The sequence below is a fragment of the Tursiops truncatus genome, chromosome 17 (assembly GCF_011762595.2).
Source record: "Tursiops truncatus isolate mTurTru1 chromosome 17, mTurTru1.mat.Y, whole genome shotgun sequence".
Taxonomy (NCBI): Eukaryota; Metazoa; Chordata; class Mammalia; order Artiodactyla; family Delphinidae; genus Tursiops; species Tursiops truncatus.
The window spans coordinates 64475195-64494138 of NC_047050.1; positions in this window are offsets into that span (position 1 = coordinate 64475195).

Genomic DNA, 18944 nt, shown 5'->3' on the forward strand with positions numbered 1-18944 from the left:
ATATCAACCTGATCTGTTTGTCTTATTAAACATGTATGTTACTAATGTGTGTGTTATTTTATCTAATTAGCCATCAGATGTTTCTTTTCCTTGGAGATGAGGGAATGAGTTTGCATAGTTAACTCTCCTCTTTAAGAACACGAGTCTTATTTAGAATTTTGGAACACATTTTAAGCTACCTTTGTACTTAGCTACTGTATATAATCCCTAGGAGTGTTTGTCTCCCATTCTTTGTATTCGCTTTCTCCACTTACAAAGAAAGAAATAGCACATATTGAAACTTTATAAATAGATGTTCACTGAAAAGAAGAAACAAAATCCTCATATATATCTCTCTTCCAAATTTCCTAAAAAGTTAAATACTCCTTACTGTAGTCACCACTCTTTTGTTTTACACCAGCAATTCTTTATACTTAGTGTTTCATTTCCTCTCTGGACTATTATTATGAACGAATAGGATTTCACAGGTACAACTTGTTTCAATTAACCGTAAGATCATAATAATTATTTCTGAAGGTGAAATTTTCACAGCTTGGTGGTGCTAGATCCTTTAGTTAGCATCTTTTGCCTTTTAAGTAGTGTTCCACAATGACTCTTAAACTCCACCCGTAATTTCTTCCGCAATATGTAAAAGTCTGTGATATGACGTGAATGAAATTATTTTCAGTGTTTTCCTCTGTGAATCTTCAAATATAATTTTAAGTGTTTTAAAGAGTTGATGATACTCCTATCTCTGTGGCTGTGACTCATGGTAATTACTCTCTACCCCCTCCCACTTTTTATAATTGTGCTGTTTTTTTTTTCCATTGATGCTTATCTCCCCACTTGGCTAATTCATTTTTTTCCCGTTTCCACCCAGCTCTGTGTGTTTCTGGGGACTGATTTCTTTGGACTCTATTAAGGGTTCCATTGTCCTCTGGCTTATGGTTTGACCTGGACAATGAAATACACCACTTGGAGACTGGAGAGTCTGAGGGGTTTGAGGAGAGAAAGTTTGGGTTATTGATATCCTCACCTCTCCCTTATTTCAGTGTTGCAGTTTGGAGAATGACTGCATCCTTCTACACTAGAGTTTCTGCAGGTATTTTCTTCCCCATGGTTTCAGGTCTCACCGGTAACACTATTTCCTCCCATTGTCCCTTCAACCGAAGGGGTGGTGATGACTCATTGCTAGTCTCTGAGTCCCTTCACATCATTAACTGGTTCTCTTAATTCCATCAAAGGTCATACATTCTCTTTAGTTAAATCCTTTTGAGTGGAATGCTGTTTCCTGTTGGGACCCTAACTGACACAACAAGTTTTACAAAATCCCCATGTTTGTTCCTGTTGTCAAAGCTTGAGTGCTCAACTTAGAGCAGATAGGGCTCCTGTGTTGTCTGCTAAACCTCTGATAAATGTGGCTGTGAGGATGCACGCTCCTCCCTCTCTTCCTGGAAACATTAGAGTTACAATGTACATTGCTGTGAAGTTGGATGAACTTTAATACATCTAATAACCAGTTTCTGACCATCCACCTAATCTCCCTGATTCTGAAATGAAAGATTAAAAACACAGCAGGATTCTTTCAATTTCAGACTCTCCTGGAAACCTATGTTACTCTATTACTTTTCAGCTCTTGACAGTAGTTTTTAATCTTAACTCTTCAGATAGGAAAGCAGAGCGCCACTAAGATCTCATGGGTTGAAGATAAGGGATAACTAGTTTCTAAAATGAGACTATCAGGACAATCCACTAAAATATGTAATTGGGTTTATTTTAAAACAACATCATCAAATAAACTTAACTTCTACCATCTCTGTTTCTACCCCCCTGCTTTGTCATGTCCAAGTTCAAATCCCTTCTATAAAGGTGGTGGTGGCTTTTCCCTTCTTTTTTCTTTATATATATGTAAGCTTATGTATTTATTTACTGGCTGCATTGGGTCTTCGTTGCTGCGTGTGGGCTTTCTCTAGTTGCGGTGAGCGGGGGCTACTCTTCATTGCAGTACTCGGGCTTCTCACTGTGGCGGCTTCTCTTGTTGCAGAGCACAGGCTCTAGGCACGCGGGCATCAATAGTTATGGAGTGCAGGCTTAGTAGTTGTGGCTCGTGGGCTCTAGAGTGCAGGCTCAGTAGTTGTGGCACACGGGCTCAGTTGCTCTGCGGCATGTGGGATCTTCCTGGATCAGGGCTTGAACCTGTGTCCCCTGCATTGGCAGGCGGATTCTTAACCACTGCGCTGCTAGGGAAGTCCCACTTCTCCCTTCTTTATCCTGGTTTTGTTATTCTCCTTGGGATGTGGCTGGTGGGAATTATTTGGCCCCTCTGGAAGCAGGAAAGTTGTGTTCCCTTCCACTCCAGAATTCTCACTACTGTTTTTCTCATTATCCTTCACTTTGGATTAGAGCTGATCCATCCTTAAGTGCATGAAACCAGGATTACACATTTTGATAGTTTGTTTCTGAGAATGTTTACCAAACTGAGTGACCAGGCATTATCCTTCTCATTTCTCCTGTGGATTGGCTGTCGGCTCTTTTCCAAGGATATGCCTGGGAAGAGCTAGCTTAGTCTTCTGAGAGGGCCCATGAGTTAATTTCTCTCACTTTTGTAGAATGTTTATGGTACAGGATGAGAGATATGGGAAAAGTTCTCTTAGAAGGTAGTCATGGGGGTCTCTTCTTAAGACTTATCTCTATATTTTCTAAGCATTGTAAATTCTAAGAGGTGGAATGGCTGTAAATGTAAGATTACTACCTTCAGCATAGTGTGATGGTCTGTTACATTGACAGCCACTGTTGCTCCATGCTTTCTTGTATCCATGTCTTTGACTAGTCTCTTTCCCTTGAATGTGTGCTAGCCTGGTGACTACCTTTAGCAAACAGAATGCAGTGAAGTGATGTCATGCAAGTTCTAATCCTAAGTCTTACAAAGTTCTAGAAGCTCCTTCTTTTGCTTTCTTGGGAGCTATGAGCTACCATGTAAGAAATCTGTTTACCTTGCTGGAGAGATCATGTGGGGAAGCCACATGGAGGGACCACATCAAAAAGAAGAGGTCGAGCTTCCCTGGTGGCACAGTGGTTAAGGATCCGCCTGCCAATGCAGAGGACACGGGTTCGAGACCTGGTCTAGGAGGATCCCACATGCCGCGGAGCAACTAGGCCGGCAAGCCACAACTACTGAGCCTGTGCGTCTGGAGCCTGTGCTCTTCAACAAGAGAGGCCACGATAGTGAGAGGCCCACGCACCGCGATGAAGAGTGGCCCCCGCTTGCCACAACTAGAGAAAGCCCTCGCACAGAACCGAAGACCCAACACAGCAAAAACAAATAAATAAATTAATAAACTCCTACCCCCAACATCTTCTTTAAAAAAAAAAGAAGAGGCCATGAGCGTGATGGAGAGGGTGAGGGAGAGGAACCCAGCCATTCCAGGGTCTCTAGCTGAGCCCAGCCCTGAGCTGATCCACTAACTAAATGCAATCACATGAATACCCGCCAGCCAAACAAGGAACACAGCCACTCAGCTGAGCCCAACTGACACACGGAAACATTCAACACGCTGCTGAATGCACAGGGTCAGCAGGATGGAAACACACACACTGTAACCTGCGTCCACATGACATGGACTCCCCTACAGACTGCATCTTGGATGAGCTATTTTTTTTTAGTAGATTTTATTGGAGTATAATTTCTACACAATACTGTGCTAGTTGATGTTGCACAACAAAGTGAATCAGCCATATGTATACACATGTCCCCAGATCCCCTCCCTCTTGCGTCTCCCTCCCTCCCTCCCTATCCCACTCCTCTAGGTCATCGCAAAGCACCGAGCTGATCTCCCTGTGCTATGCGGCTGCTTCCCACCAGCCAACTATTTTATATTCGGTAGTGTATATATGTCGATGCTACGCTCACTTCGCCCAGCTTCGCCCTCCCACCCCATGTCCTCAAGTCCATTTTCTATGTCTACCTCTTTTTTTTTTTTTTTTGCGGTACGCGGGCCTCTCACTGTTGTGGCCTCTCCCGTTGGGGAGCACAGGCTCCAGACGCGCAGGCTCAGCGGCCATGGCTCACGGGCCCAGCCGCTCCGCGGCATGTGGGATCTTCCTGGACTGGGGCACGAACCCGTGTCCCCTGCATTGGCAGGCAGACTCCCAACCACTGTGCCACCAGGGAAGCCCTATGCCTACCTCTTTATTCTTGCCCTGCAACTAGGTTCATCAGTACCTTTTTTTTTTTTTTTTTTAGATTCCATATATATGCGTCAGCATACGGTATTTGTTGTTCTCTTTCTGACTTTTGACCCACCTCCTAGAGTAAAGGAAATAAAAACAAAAATAAACAAATGGGACTTAATTGGATGAGCTTTCTACCTTCCTTCTCCTGGCTGAGTTCTTCCCAGTGAGGGGCATCTTTATGATGCCCCGATGTCCAGACACAAGACCATAGCCCCACAGAAAGACTAGGGTTCCCCCTTCTACTTAAGGTTTCCCTTCTGAGTTCTCGTTTCCTAGTTGGACATTTTAAAGTGTTGTTTCACTATTTTCCATACTGAAAACTATACAGTAATCTCAATGTTCATTCAAATCTAACGGGTGGTGTGAGGTTACATTTGGTCGCACCCCCTCAGTTATTCATTTCTAGAGAAGACAGCATAGGAGATCTTCAAAAAACCCTGGGCAGTTTCAGACTTCAGGTTTGCTGGCATAGCCATGAGTGCCGTTTGTTCAGGATTCTGGTTTTTCTATTTCTGCACGTAACTTAGGGTCACATCCCCTTGTGGTCAGGTGGTCCATGAATTGGAATGCAAGTGATGCCTGTTACTTCTGGCTGGAGCTTTTAAATACAGTTGCGAGACCATCCAGAGCTCTCTTGCCCTCCGCCAGAATTGGCATTGATGGCCAAGGACCTAGAGTAAGGTGATGTACGGAAGAGCTCTCTTGTGGACCCTCAGTAGACATGCAAGAATATTGTTTTAAACCACTGATACTTGGGGGTTATTTGTAATTGGAGCATCACCTAGCCTATCTTTTTTTTTTTTTTTTTTGGCTGCACCGTGTGGCATGTGAGATCTAAGTTCCCTGAGCAGGTGTCGAAAACATGCCCTCTGCACTGGGAGCATGGAGTCTTAACAACTGGACCACCAGCCTCTCTTGATTGATCCATTTATTGTTATGAGAGAGTTCCTGCCAGAGAGACCCCTTACTTGTTCTTTCTTTCTTATTTTTGTCTTTGTGATTAAAGCCTTCCTTAATGGAAAACATATCTATCTTTCTGGTGTATACTTTCCTGAATTAGTTCTGAAATACAAAACAAAGGCCAAAACTCTTAAGCTAACATATGGGGTTTTCTCAAGTTTTTCCCCATTCCTTTTTCCTATGTGCTTCTTCTTGTGTATGTTTAAATACTTTGAACTCCAGCCAAGTTGGGCTACTCACTGCTTGCCTTGCATATCCTGCCTTTCCTTCCCTCTGTGTGCAGTAGAGTGATTCAGAGCAGGTTCTTCAGAGTCAGACAAGTTGGGCTCCAGCTCACAGCTCTCTGCAGTTCCGTGGGACCATGAACAGGTCATTCAATCTTTCAGAGGTGGTTTCTTCTTATGTGAATAGGAGCTATGGTATCTTCCCTACAGTATCAGGGAGAGAATTAATGAGAAGATGCTTGAAAAGTGTTTATTTAGCACAACGCTCCATTCATGGTAGGTCCTCAACACCTGCAAGTTTAGCTATGATATTATGCATTTCTTTTAGATGGAATTTCCTATCAGTGACCCTAACTCAGTCCTTCAAGGATAGTTTAAATGCTTTGTCAGACACCTGTGTGTTTTTATTTCCAGCCCACAGTTCTTTCTTTATCTGTAGCAACTATATACCAACTCTTATCTTCTGAAGTCCCAAAGTAATTACTGGTATCTCTTCTAGGTCTAATCTGACGTACCTTACAGATTATGATCTGACCTATACCTTAATGTTTTGCATATACATCTTTTATCACGTATTAGATTTTAAGCTTCTTGAGGGTAGAATCCATGTCTATTTCTCAATTTTGTATGTCCTACAACATCCCATACTGGGCCTGAAAACCACTCCAAGTAGGAACTCAGTAAAGAATTTTTGAATGAATAATGAGTGGAAATTTACCACACTTGCCTGGGTCACATCACAGCCATTCTTCCTTTTTCTAGGTCCTTTGTTTCTGCTGAATATTTCATTTATCACAAGAAGTCTAAGAAGGAAGAGGAAAACTTGGGAGCCCCACTGAGCTAGGTAATTACAAGCACTGTGTAACTGAATTTTCGTTTTAGTCCTTTGGGACAGGTATTTGTTAAGCCACACATCTAGGGCCACACAGGTGGTAATTGGCAGAGCTGGGCGTGTTGATTTCTAGAAACCATGCTGTTTTCATTATATGATATTTGTTTTTGAATCAGGCCTTGTAACAATCCTTACAACTTTTTCTCCAGCCCTCAGGCCAGCTAGCTCATTTTCGGTTCTGACTCTATTAAATGGGATAGAGACATTTTAAAATATGTAGCTCTTAAACACACTGGGATTTCTTCTTTCAGACCCTGACAGAGCTTCAGAGATCGAGACAGAGATGCTCAGAGTGAATGCTCATGGCAGATCAATTCTAAATGAGGATGTGGCAGTCCTGAAATGACCTTGAGAATCAACTGGAAATAGGTTTTTAGTTACACAAACCCCTCCCCTGAACTCCACAAAGAAACCCTACAGGGTGAGAATAGTCTAAGGAAGATAATTTCTCCTGGAGTCCATGGACACAAGCAGAAAGTATTCAGTTAAATGGGAGGAGACATGGGACAATGTCCTCATATTGTATGCAGGAAAGAAGACAGGGCTCCTCTACAGTATGACCTCCCAGATCAATATGTCTCTTGACAGCTAATAGCTGCACTTGGAATTTGAACAGATCAGGGTGAGGAAAGACTGTGGGAGGTTGTAAGAGATGGATCATTGGGTAGGGGCAATGCCAAATTACTATCCTTGGCCAGGAAGTGCAATTCATTGGTTTTAGGACCTGGCCACATTTTGGGCTAGTCTCAGCCAAAATTAACTCTGCTCAGGATGCTAATTGGAGAGGAATGCGTTATTTTCTTTGGATCAAATTCAACTCCTAGACAAGGCCCTATGATTCTCAGGTCAGGATTTGGTTCCAAATCATCCCGCAAGCCTTACGCAGGCCTTTACTGCTCCTATTTTGCCTCGCATCCCTGCTTCTTTGTGAGTGGGCTCTTGTCAGTTCAGGTTTGACTCAGTTCTTGTACAAACTGGCAAACTTCCCCTAACCACTGGAATTTCTGAGCAATACATGAGATAATTTCCAGGCAGAGTTTATCTCCTATTCTTATTTCTCATAATCTTATGGGTACTTTTATGGAGCATTTTTCTTTTCAATTCAACCTCTTGGGTTATTCTTATACTGTTACCTCCCTCACCGGATTCCCTGATTAATCCTTATATTCCATAAGGTCATACTATATAGACAGGTAGATATACACACATGTATACATAAGTGTGTGTATATATATATATATATATATATATATATGTCTGTAACTTATGTGTATACATATGTACATATATATTGTTCACATATCTGTGATGTACATATACCAATAAATATTTGTTGAATGACGTTAAATTTATGGAAACAACTCACTTGTCTTATTGTAATAATAAATTATTATATTTTTGTAATAAATTCTTATTCAGCACCTACTATGCCAGAAACTCTTCCAAGAACTTTTTGTATATTAACTCTTTTAATCCTTACCCTAGCCCTCTGAGGTTAATACTACTATTTTTATTCCTGTCCTCAAGATGAAGAATCAGAGGCACAAAGAAGTTAATTGTCCAAGGTCACACTAATCCAACCCAGGAAGTCTATCTTCAGCGCCCATGCTCCTTATCTCTACACTAGGTTGCTTCTCCATATTACCCTAATGGAAGGGAAGAGAAGTTAATCACATGTGGGCAAAACATTTCTGCAGAAATTTGTAATACTACCCGTTACAGGAACTTACAGCTACACAAACATACACATTTTATTTGTTCATTCACTCATTCATTCTTTTATTTGTCATTCAGTGAATACCTGTTAAATATTTATCAATGTGTTTGTGTATGCTAAGTACATGGGATAGATGTGTTTTGTGTGTGTGTGTGTGTGTGTGTGTGTGTTAAAGGAAGCATATGTACTTCTTCTGTTCCAGAGTCATGAACTTACTGTTTACTTAGTGGAATCCTAAATGTTACTTTTGGCTTATCCCCTGATTCTTTTATTCTCTGGTATTTTAAGAAAAGGAGAAGTAGAGGCAAGAGGTGAAGAGGAAACCATGAATAATTGATCTCATAAAATCCACTTACATAGTTGAATGTTACACTGAAGGTGACAATCAGTTTGCCATGCCAACTTCCCCTTCTAGTTTGATCTGCTCACACACAACCCTTGAAATTGTTTTCCTTGGGTGCCTCATAACCCATTCCCAGCCATTGCTGATGGAACCAGAGAAAGACACAGAACCCACAGTGAATCATTATACAAGCGAATGTAGAGACACAGAGGCATCAGAATATTAAAGGTGCTCACCTGGAAGTGATGTGGAGTTGAGTCTCAGGTATTGGGCTGTGTCCCAATCAGACAAGACAGCTGAGAAAGAAAGGAGTTGATGCCAGAGAAAAGCAGTTCAGGAACACTACCTGGTCTCTGTGAGACAGAAAAAGTAGCTGAAATTTCCAACTTCCCAGCTCCAATCCTGTGAGATCTATCTGTGTTTGTTTAAGTCTTGGGTTTTCTGTGAGATTCCTTGTTATGTCTTCCCAAGGAAAACCCTAGGTACTTTCAAAATAGCCTCAGTGGATTTCTTTTCCTCCCAGATACAAAATGACCTTTGGTTTAGCCAGGAAGTGACTCTGCTGTCCTTCAATGAGAAAACTTTTGGAAAATAAAACTCTCTAACCCAAGAATTAGGAGGTTGGTTCCATACTATTGTTGGCTCTAGGTGTCATCAGGTCTCCACTTCTCTCTGTAGAAACATGGATTACCCTTCCCCGCCCCGTCTTTGCTTTCTTTTTACTCCTGAGCACTGTGTAGTGATATCTGTCAATGGCCCTGAAGAATGAGAATGATGGCAATAATGTTGGGAAGGCCTGCCCCTAGAGGCTAAGCTCAAATGGCTGTGGTTTCAGCTATGGGGCAGGACATGCCAATTTTGCCCATGGGTTATGATTTGGATGTATCTCGATTCTGCTCAGGGCTAAGGTATCGGCTGTTCCCCAGAATCGATGTAAACAAGTGGGTAAATCAATATAAACAATTAAAATAGGTTTTAATAGAAGGTTAAACAGAAATCCTAGAAATATCAGACTGAATCACTCCTTGGTGGGTGGGTTTTGGGAATTTCTCTACCCTTTTAAGTACCTGCTGATGCGCAGAGAAATAAAAAGATTATGGGGGCTGCCTATTTGCTAGGTTGCCTTCAATTATCTCATCTCTAAAGTGGGGGAACGGGTAATGGATTAGATGACCTGTGAGAGTCCTTTCAACATTATGTTTGACTATGAGTGGAGTCAGAGTCATCATAGTAAAGTCAGCAGTTTAAGTATCCACAAAAGTGTTATGCAACAGGTCTTCCTGCATATATTACGTGATATTTGCCCAAGGGGACCAATAAATGATAGTGCATAAGTGGTTGTTATGGGGAAGTTCAGTTTGCGTTAAAAATTTCATCCTGCCATTCTTTGGATGGATTTTCCAACAAAATAAAATTTCTACTGTAAGTGCAGCCAAAGATGGGGACCTGCTAGGAGAGATTAACAATAAAGCTTATGGTGGGGAGTTGGGGGGGAAGCAGGGTTTTAATTAAGCAAGGCAAGGAATCTAGTGCTTTCTGTGTAGCAGGTGCTCAGTACAAGCAAGTTCTTTTCTTTTCTCTTCCCATTTTCATCCATTTTTCTGTTTTCTAAGACTCTTTGCTTCTGAAGATCCATACAAGCACATGCTGGATGGCTTAGCCTGTCTCCCTAAGAAAGTAGCAAAACTCATTCCTAGCTGAATTAAACTCATTCCTTTCCAGTGCCAAGAGAACACAGTGAAGGAGGATAAAGGGAATTTTGGGGTAGAATAATTCAACCACTTTCAGAAGCAGGATTCCTCATGGGGAAATTCTTGCTGACTGACCACAGAAATGGAATGCATCTACAGGTACTTTGAGGACAAGATGAAACACTGGGTAGGGGAAAAGGAAGTGAAAGCCAATCTAAGCTAAGATGAAGTAATGATATTTTTCATTTAATTCGGGGTGTTCTTATAGTAGAATCAACCTCATTGTATTGTACGTTTAGGTGTCCAGTAAATATTTCAACAATAAAATGTTCCAGGGTAACATAATTAAAAAACACTTCATGAGAGCTATGTCTTAGCATATCATTCATTCAGAAAATACATAAAGATAACTTTTGCTTTTCAGAGAATAATCTGTGGGTTTTTTGGGGGGGAGGGGATGGTGATGGTGCCAGCTTTGGAACCCACAGGAGAAAATATAATGGGGAAACTAAAGAGTGTAGGGATGGCTACAAGTTTGCGTGGCTCTTACCTGTTTCCTCTCCTTGGCAGCAGTCAGCTTGATATCCTACAGCCATCCATCTCTTGCAACAAGATTAAATAGGAAACTGGCCTCTCAGGGCAGGTCAACTTGTCAAGACCTCACAGTCATGGACTTGATTTTGACGTTTACAAATAGTTGAGGTCCTACTAGTGGTGATGCATGGGTGAGAACTCATGAAAACATACATCAAACAAAAGGCACGTGGTTTTCTACGCATACAGTTTTACCTTCTTCAAAGTCCCACCCTCTGAATGCTATTTAATGCTTAAAATAGCCTTGTAAGGCAGAGATTAATTTCGCCATTTTTAGGTGAGGAAACTGAGGCTCAGAATATAAGTTATTTTTTCTGTATGATCTGGCAAGGTAGGAACTTAAAATTTCCACAGCCAAATTCAGTTTTCTTTCCCACAACACCTGCCTCTATTGATTAGAACTTGTCCAAGGGCTCTAAGGCTTACACTTACTGTGAAAATCATTATATTAAGAAAATTTAGTTTGTCCTGTACCCAGCTGCTGTTCTCATTTTCTGCTATAGGGCCAGTAAATAGTCTTGAATGATCTATTTCAGTAGTTTTCTAACTTGAGGGCACAAAAGAATCACTGAACATCTTTTAAAAATGCAAATTACTGGGTCTCATCTCCAGAAATTCTGAGACAGTTGGTCTGGAGAAAGGCCAAGGAACCTGCATTTTAATAAGCACTGAAGATGATTCTGTTTCCTATGTTGGACCACATACACAGTTCCAATTATTTTTCTACTTAATGCTGCAATAACAAATGGAGATCTAGACAATTTGCTTTCCACTTGTTTTTGTCTCTGAATTCATAATGCTTTATCATGTCTCAATACTCCTAAATTAATTTCTTCTTCCTGAAATGAAGACTCTGCCAATGAATTTTGCAGCTTTTTTATAACTAGATGTGATCAAAAGTTTTCTTAGTCTCACATGCCCTGGACAATCCCATCATGTATGGTTCAGATTTCACATGTTGTGATGACATAGACCTATGAAATCTTTTAACAATTATGATTCTTCTAGCCTGAGCAGCCTTGAGCCTGGTGTCACAAGTATCCAAAATTTAGAGTTATAAAATACGGTTTTCAATTACTGTTCCACCACCTTAGCTGTATGAATCTAGTCATTTAACTTCTCTGAGCCTTGGTTTCCTCATCTGTGTCATGAGGATAATGACATCTGCCTCATAGGATTGCTATGGAAATTAAAAAGATCAAGTATGTTGATTTTATAAACTGCAAACACTATAGAAATGCCTATTGATTTCCTGGGTATTGGCTCCAAACCAGAGTATTATCTATCACTGACTTTTTTCAGAAGGGTTATGTGGCTGAAACAAAACTGGGTTGCAGAGACTGGTTTCATCCAAGGACCTGATCAACGTGCCCTCAGCGCCCCATCCGGCCGCCCCGCCAGGTGTCTATGCGCGCAAGCCCAGCGAGCGGATGGTTTTAGGACCTATGAGAGAAGAGCTACTGAAGAGACTAGCATGGCATCTGCCCTGTGCCTGCCGTGTGGACTGTGCCTGGTTCTTAGGTAGAGAGCAGGCAGTGTGTTCCAGACGGAAAGAATGCACACTGCAGAATTTCAGAGAGGGACATTCTCATTTGTGCATTGAGGTTAGTGTGAATGGATGAACACACTGAAGACTGAGGAGAGCACAGCACTGCTGGTTACCTCGGGGGTCTGCAGCTTTGAGAACCAGAAAAGGCCCTAGGAAGAAAAGCAGGATTTAGTTCTTATTAGGTGGTACCAGCAGAGTCGCCTCCCTTGAAAGACCTGTGGGCAGAGGAATATCATTAAAAAGAGTGAAGGGGAAGAAATGTCAACACATATGAGTCACCATTAAGGATCCTGAGAAACAACTGGGGAGACGTGGGGAGGGATGCCAAGTGCCTAGTTGCTGGAGTTGTGTAGATGGAGTTTCCCCAGGCTCAGTTCTAGCTTGTATTTTCTTCCTAATCTAAAATCTCTTTCAAGTAAATCTCTTCCTATATGCTGATGAGAATCCAAAATACATAGCTCTGGCTGAGATCTGTCGTCCAAACGCCAAAAGGGTAGGTATATACTCTGCCTGCTCAACAGCTCCCCGTGATGTCTTTGGGCACCTCAAACTCCCATCTCCAAAAGCATCATCAGTCAACAATGCAACCTGATGCTACCCTTGTGTTCCTTAGGTCAGTTTATGGTCCCACCACCACTCAGCTGTAGCAGTCAGCTCCCTTCTCTTTCTGTCGCCATTTTTATTTCATCCATCATCAAGCACTGTCAGTTTTACTTCTAAATATTCAGGGTTCAATCTACATTTCTCCGTTCCGTCAGTTACTGTAGTTGAAGCTGCCGCGTATCTTTCAGCTGAACAGCTCCTTAAAATACCCCTTGGCTTCCCCAAATCTCCTCTTGCCTTCCCTCATTCTATCTTGAATAGCTGCCAGAAAGCTCTTTTAAAAAGGCAGATCTTACGGTGCCATTGCCTACCTTAGATCTCTTCAATGCTCTAGCGTTGTTCTTAAGGTGAAGACATACTTGTTAAGGTCGCTGGTATAGCCATGCATATGGGGACCGTGCCAGCGCTTACTCTTTCCCCTGTTCTTCTGCTTCAGCCGTCAGGGTCCTTCTTTAGTTCTGTGGAGGTGCCCAGCTCACTCCCATCTCAGGGGCGTTTCAACTGTGTTTTTGCTAGTGCCAGAGACTCTTCTCCTCTTCATCTAGTTCACATCATGGTTTACATGCCAATCAGAGAATTCTAGTGAGGTATTAAAAACAGGTTAAAAAACCCTTTTCTAATCTAAATTCCCTTAGCATCCGATACTTCCCTATCATGCTATATACCACATTTACCTTGACCTCTTGTGTGTGTGGGAGGAAGCTGTGTCTATCCCATTCACTTTTATGTCACCAGTGCTTAGCGCAGATGACATAACACCTAGCAGATAGTAAATATGCATTCAATGATTGAATAAATATGAAATCCTCACATCATTTTTTTCCAAGTTTGTCACAGAACTCTCATTTTCAGCAGGATTCTACCCAGTGACTTGTCAAACCTTCATGTTAATGTGCCAGACTGACACATGTGCCAGGCATCTAGGGTTGTTAACTAAACAGTCACATTTCTTTCTTTCCTCTAAAAGTAATTACTGGTTGCTAAATATTCAAACACGCATTGAAAAAGCAGCTCTTTACATTATGTTAAGAAATAAATTACTATTTCTAATTGTGTCTAGTAGTTAATTACTTCTAATTATTAGTCTGAGTAATAAATTACTGCTTCTGATTATGTTGTGGGCACAGTTGGAGCATTCAAAAATGCAATTTTCACAGTTGTTTACATCAGAACATATTTACTGAATTATTGAGCCATAATTACCCCCAAATAATGGTAGCAAAAAATAATAAACATTTGATAAATTCAACTGAAATATGTCACTTCTTTGTCAGCTTGTTTTAAGAGATCAAGTATTAAAATGAAACAACCATGCTTGACTTTTCCAGTCTCTTTAGGGGGTAGTACTATGTTAAAATTAGGATATTTGCTTTATTTTGGTTGAATAAGAACTAAATTAGAATGTCTTTTGTTATTTAAAACAACAAGGAAAATAATCAGGACTCTAATAGTGATAAAAATTAGGTTACACAGCCAGCATACAACTCATAAGAAGAAATAAATTATACCTACTTAAAGGGAAATTGTAACAAAGAGTAAAACTCCATAACTATTTTATTGAGTTACAGCATATCCAAAGTACACAAATAATAAGTGTAGAACTTTAAGACTTCCAAACCCTTGGCTTGAATCTGTCACCTCACTTACCAGTTTGTCAGGTCAATGACAGAAGTAGATAATCTATGGTAAACTGTGGGCTGATTTTTTAAAAATTATTTTATTTTATTTATTTATTTTTGGCTGCATTGGGTCTTCGTTGCTGTGCATGGGCTTTCTCTAGTTGTGGTGAGCAGGGCTATTCTTCGTTGCGGTGCATGGGCTTCTCATTGCGGTGGCTTCTCTTGTTGCAGAGCACGGGCTCCAGGTGCGTGTGCTTCAGTAGTTGTGGCACGCAGGCTCATTAGTTGTGGCTCACGGGACCTAGAGTGCAGGCTCAGTAGTTGTGCACGGGCTTAGTTGCTCCGCGGCATGTGGGAGCCTTCCGGACCAGGGCTCGAACCTGTGTCCCCTGCATTGGCAGGCGGATTCTTAACCACTGTGCCACGAGGGAAGTCCCGGGCTGATTATTTTTTAATACCTCCTACTATTTGCTACAACCACATCACTAATTTTCCCCCATAGGGTTCTATTTCCATCCCTTGTGTGCTGGACAGACTCTTAAGATGCCCAAGATCTTAGGCCCTTGTGTGATTTCTTCCCCTTGAGTGTGGGTAGAACCTGTGACTTGCTTCTAACCAACCACTTATGGCTGAGATATTGGGACATACATGACTTCATGGATGCGATTATGTGATTAATTACATAAGATTGTAGGGCCCGTTTTGCTGGAGTCTCTGCCTCCCTTACCGGCTTTGAAGAGGCAAGCCACCATGTTGAGAAACCCTATTTGGCAAAAAGCTATGAGCAGCCTCTAGGAGCTGAGGGTGATCTCCACCAACAATCATCAAGAAACTGAAGTTCTCAGTCCTACAACCACAAGGAACTGATTTGTGCCAACAGCCTACACAGACTAGGAAACAGATCTTTCCCAGTCCAGCCTCAGATGAGATGGCAACTCTGCTGATACCTTAACTGCACCCTTGAGAGACCCTAAAATGATCTCCCAGCAAAGTTGTGCCTGAACTCCTGGCCTGCAGAGATTGTGAGATAACAACTGTGTATTGTTTTAAGGTGATAAATTTAGCAGTGATATTGAAAATTAGAAGTGCCTGAATTCAGTCTTATTGACCCTGACAATTAGAGAATCCTAAAAGACAGATTTTCATACTAAGACTACTGAAAGCTGCCAACACTATACCTCTCAAATGTTCATCTATGGCCCAGTCTATACCAGTAGATAGAGCACAGAACTTGGGCCAGAAGATCAATTAAGTCACATGGTTTGCCATGTGAAATTGCCATTTCAGTAAATGGCATATGGAATATCATAAATTTCACAAATTTAAGCTCTTCTTGATTCTTCCACTAATAGCAATTTAGCTTCTAATAAGACACTTCATTTCATTTTTCCTTCTTTCCTTGCCTATTAGATCAGAAATAATAATAACTAAGATGTGCTAACATTTTACCTACTTTCTCTCACTATGCTATCACAAATGCCTGTGGTAGGTATCAATTGCCTCATTTTTCAGGTGAGGAAATTGAGGCTTGGAGAAGTAACATCACCTTTATAAAGTCTAGTAGTACAGCTAGAATTCAATTCTGGTTAAGCCGATTCTAGAGATCATTCTTGGCTTCATTATGCTGCAATTCTTCCCTTATAGCAACATTATAAAGAGGTCAAACCGAGTAAGGCTTTATGCCACACAGGTGTGAGTCTGAATTCCAGTTTCAGTCCTGTGTGTCTTTAGGAAAGTTACTTTACCTCACGGAGTTTCAATTTGCTTGTCTAAAATATGTGGATAATAGTAGTTACCTCAAGTTTCTTTTGATAATCAATTGAGATTACATTGCAAGTGAAGATCATAGTAAACATTCAAAAAATGCTAACTTTAAAAAAAAACAATATTATGAGGCCAAAAATGAGTTTAAATAAATGAAAGCATTTTGAACTCAGAAATCTTGGTATATTTGTTAACACTTATTAAAAGCGTGTGGTCCTTAAGTATTTAGAAAATAAAGAGCTACTTCTTATAAAATTACATTGAATCATTATAATGACCAACTATTCACATATTGGGTTCAAGAGAATTGGTCAAAAAAAGAAAAAGAGAAAAGCGTTGTATTGTCATCAAAGTAGATGAACGTTTTGTAAGCAAAAATAAACAAGTTTTTGATAAGGTTAAGTACCAAACCAGAATGAACATGAACACACTGGGGCTTTCTAATGACCATGAGCACCAGAGTCCACCTTTCCTTTCCTCTCCAGTTTATAGTTAGTTATGTTGGCAAAAGTTATAAGACAACTAATCTGGAGGGAGAAGAGTTATGAGTAGAGGAGTGACATCATCTTAATTGAGTTTATTTATTTATTTATTTATTTATTTATTTATTTATGGCTGTGTTGGGTCTTCGTTTTTTTGTGCGAGGGCTTTCTCTAGTTGTGGCAAGCGGGGGCCACTCTTCATCGCAGTGCGCGGGCCTCTCACTATCGCTGCCTCTCTTGTTCTCTGTGGAGCAGAGGCTCCAGATGCGCAGGCTCAGTAATTGTGGCTCATGGGCCCAGTCGCTCCGTGGCATGTGGGATCCTCCCAGACCAGGGTTCGAACCCGTGTCCCCTGCATTAGCAGGCAGACTCTCAACCACTGTGCCACCAGGGAAGCCCTGACTTGAGTTTTAAAACAAGGCTTTGTGATCATGAGAGACTACTACAAGTAACTCTATGCCAATAAAATGGACAACCTGGAAGAAATGGACAAATTCTTAGAAATGCACAACCTTCCAAGACTGAACCAGGAAGAAATAGAAAATATAAACAGACAAGTCACAAGCACTGAAATTGAAACTGTGATTAAAAATCTTCCAACAAACAAAAGCCCAGGACCAGATGGCTTCACAGGAGAATTCTATCAAACATTTAGACAAGAGCTAACACCTATCCTTCTCAAACTCCTCCAAAATAGAGCAGAGGGAGGAACACTCCCAAACTCATTCTATGAGGCCACCATCACCCTGATACCAAAACCAGAAAAAGATGTCACAAAAAAAGAAAACTACAGGCCAGTATCACTGATGAACATAGATACAAAATTCCTCAACAAAATACTAGCAGATAGAACCCAACAGCACATTAAAAGGATCATACACCATGACCAAGTGGGGTTTATCCCAGGAATGCAAGGATTCTTCAATATATGAAAATCAGTCAATGTGATACACCATATTAACAAACTGAAGGAGAAAAACCATGTGATCATCTCAATAGATGCAGAAAAAGCTTTTGACAAAATTCATCACCCATTTATGATAAAAACCCTGCAGAAAGTAGGCATAGAGGGAACTTTCCTGAATATAATAAAGGCCATATATGACAAACCCACAGCCAACATCGTCCTCAATGGTGAAAAACTGAAAGCATTTCCACTAAGATCATGAAAAAGACAAGGTTGCCCACTCTCACCACTCTTATTCAACATAGTTCTGGAAGTTTTAGCCACATCAATCAGAGAAGAAAAAGAAATAAAAGGAATCCAAATTGGAAAATAAGAAGTAAAACTGTCACTGTTTGGATATGACATGATACTATACACAGAGAATCCTAAAAATGCTATCAGAAAACTACTAGAGCTAATCAATGAATTTGGTAAAGTACCAGGATACAAAATTAATGCACAGAAATCTCTTGCATTCCTATACACTAATGATGAAAAATATGAAAGCGAAATTAAGGAAACACCCCCATTTACCACTGCAACAAAAAGAATAAAATACCTAGGAATAAACCTATTTAAGGAGACAAAAGACCTGTATGCAGAAAACTATAAGACACTGATGAAAGAAATTAAAGATGATATAAACAGATGGAGAGATATACCATGTTCTTGGATTGGAAGAACCAACATTGTGAAAGTGACTATGCTACCCAAAACAATCTACAGATTCAATGCAATCCCTATCAAACCACTAATGGCATTTTTCACAGAACTAGAACAAAAGCTTTCACAATCTGTATGGAAACACAAAAAACCCTGAATAGCTAAAGCAATCGTGAGAAAGAAGGGCAGAGCTGGAGGAATCAGGCTTCCTGACTTCCGACTATACTACAAAGCTACAGTAATCAAGACAGTATGGTACTGGCACAACAACAGATATAGATCAACGGAACAGGATAGAAAGCCAGAGATAAACTCATGCACATATAGTCACCTTATCTTTGATAAAGGAGGGAAGAAAATCAATGGAGAAAAGACAGTCTGTTCAATAAGTGGTGCTGGGAAAACTGGACAGCTACATGTAAAAGAATGAAATTAGAACACTCCCTAACACCACACACAAAAATAAACTCAAAATGGATTAAAGACCTAAATGTAAGGCCAGACACCATCAAACTCTTAGAGGAAAACATAGGCAGAACACTCTGTGACATAAATCACAGCAAGATCCTTTTTGACCCACCTCCTAGAGAAAGGGAAATAAAAACAAAAATAAACAAATGGGACCTAATGAAACTTAACAGGTTTTGCACAGCAAATGAAACCATATACACGATGAAAAGACAAC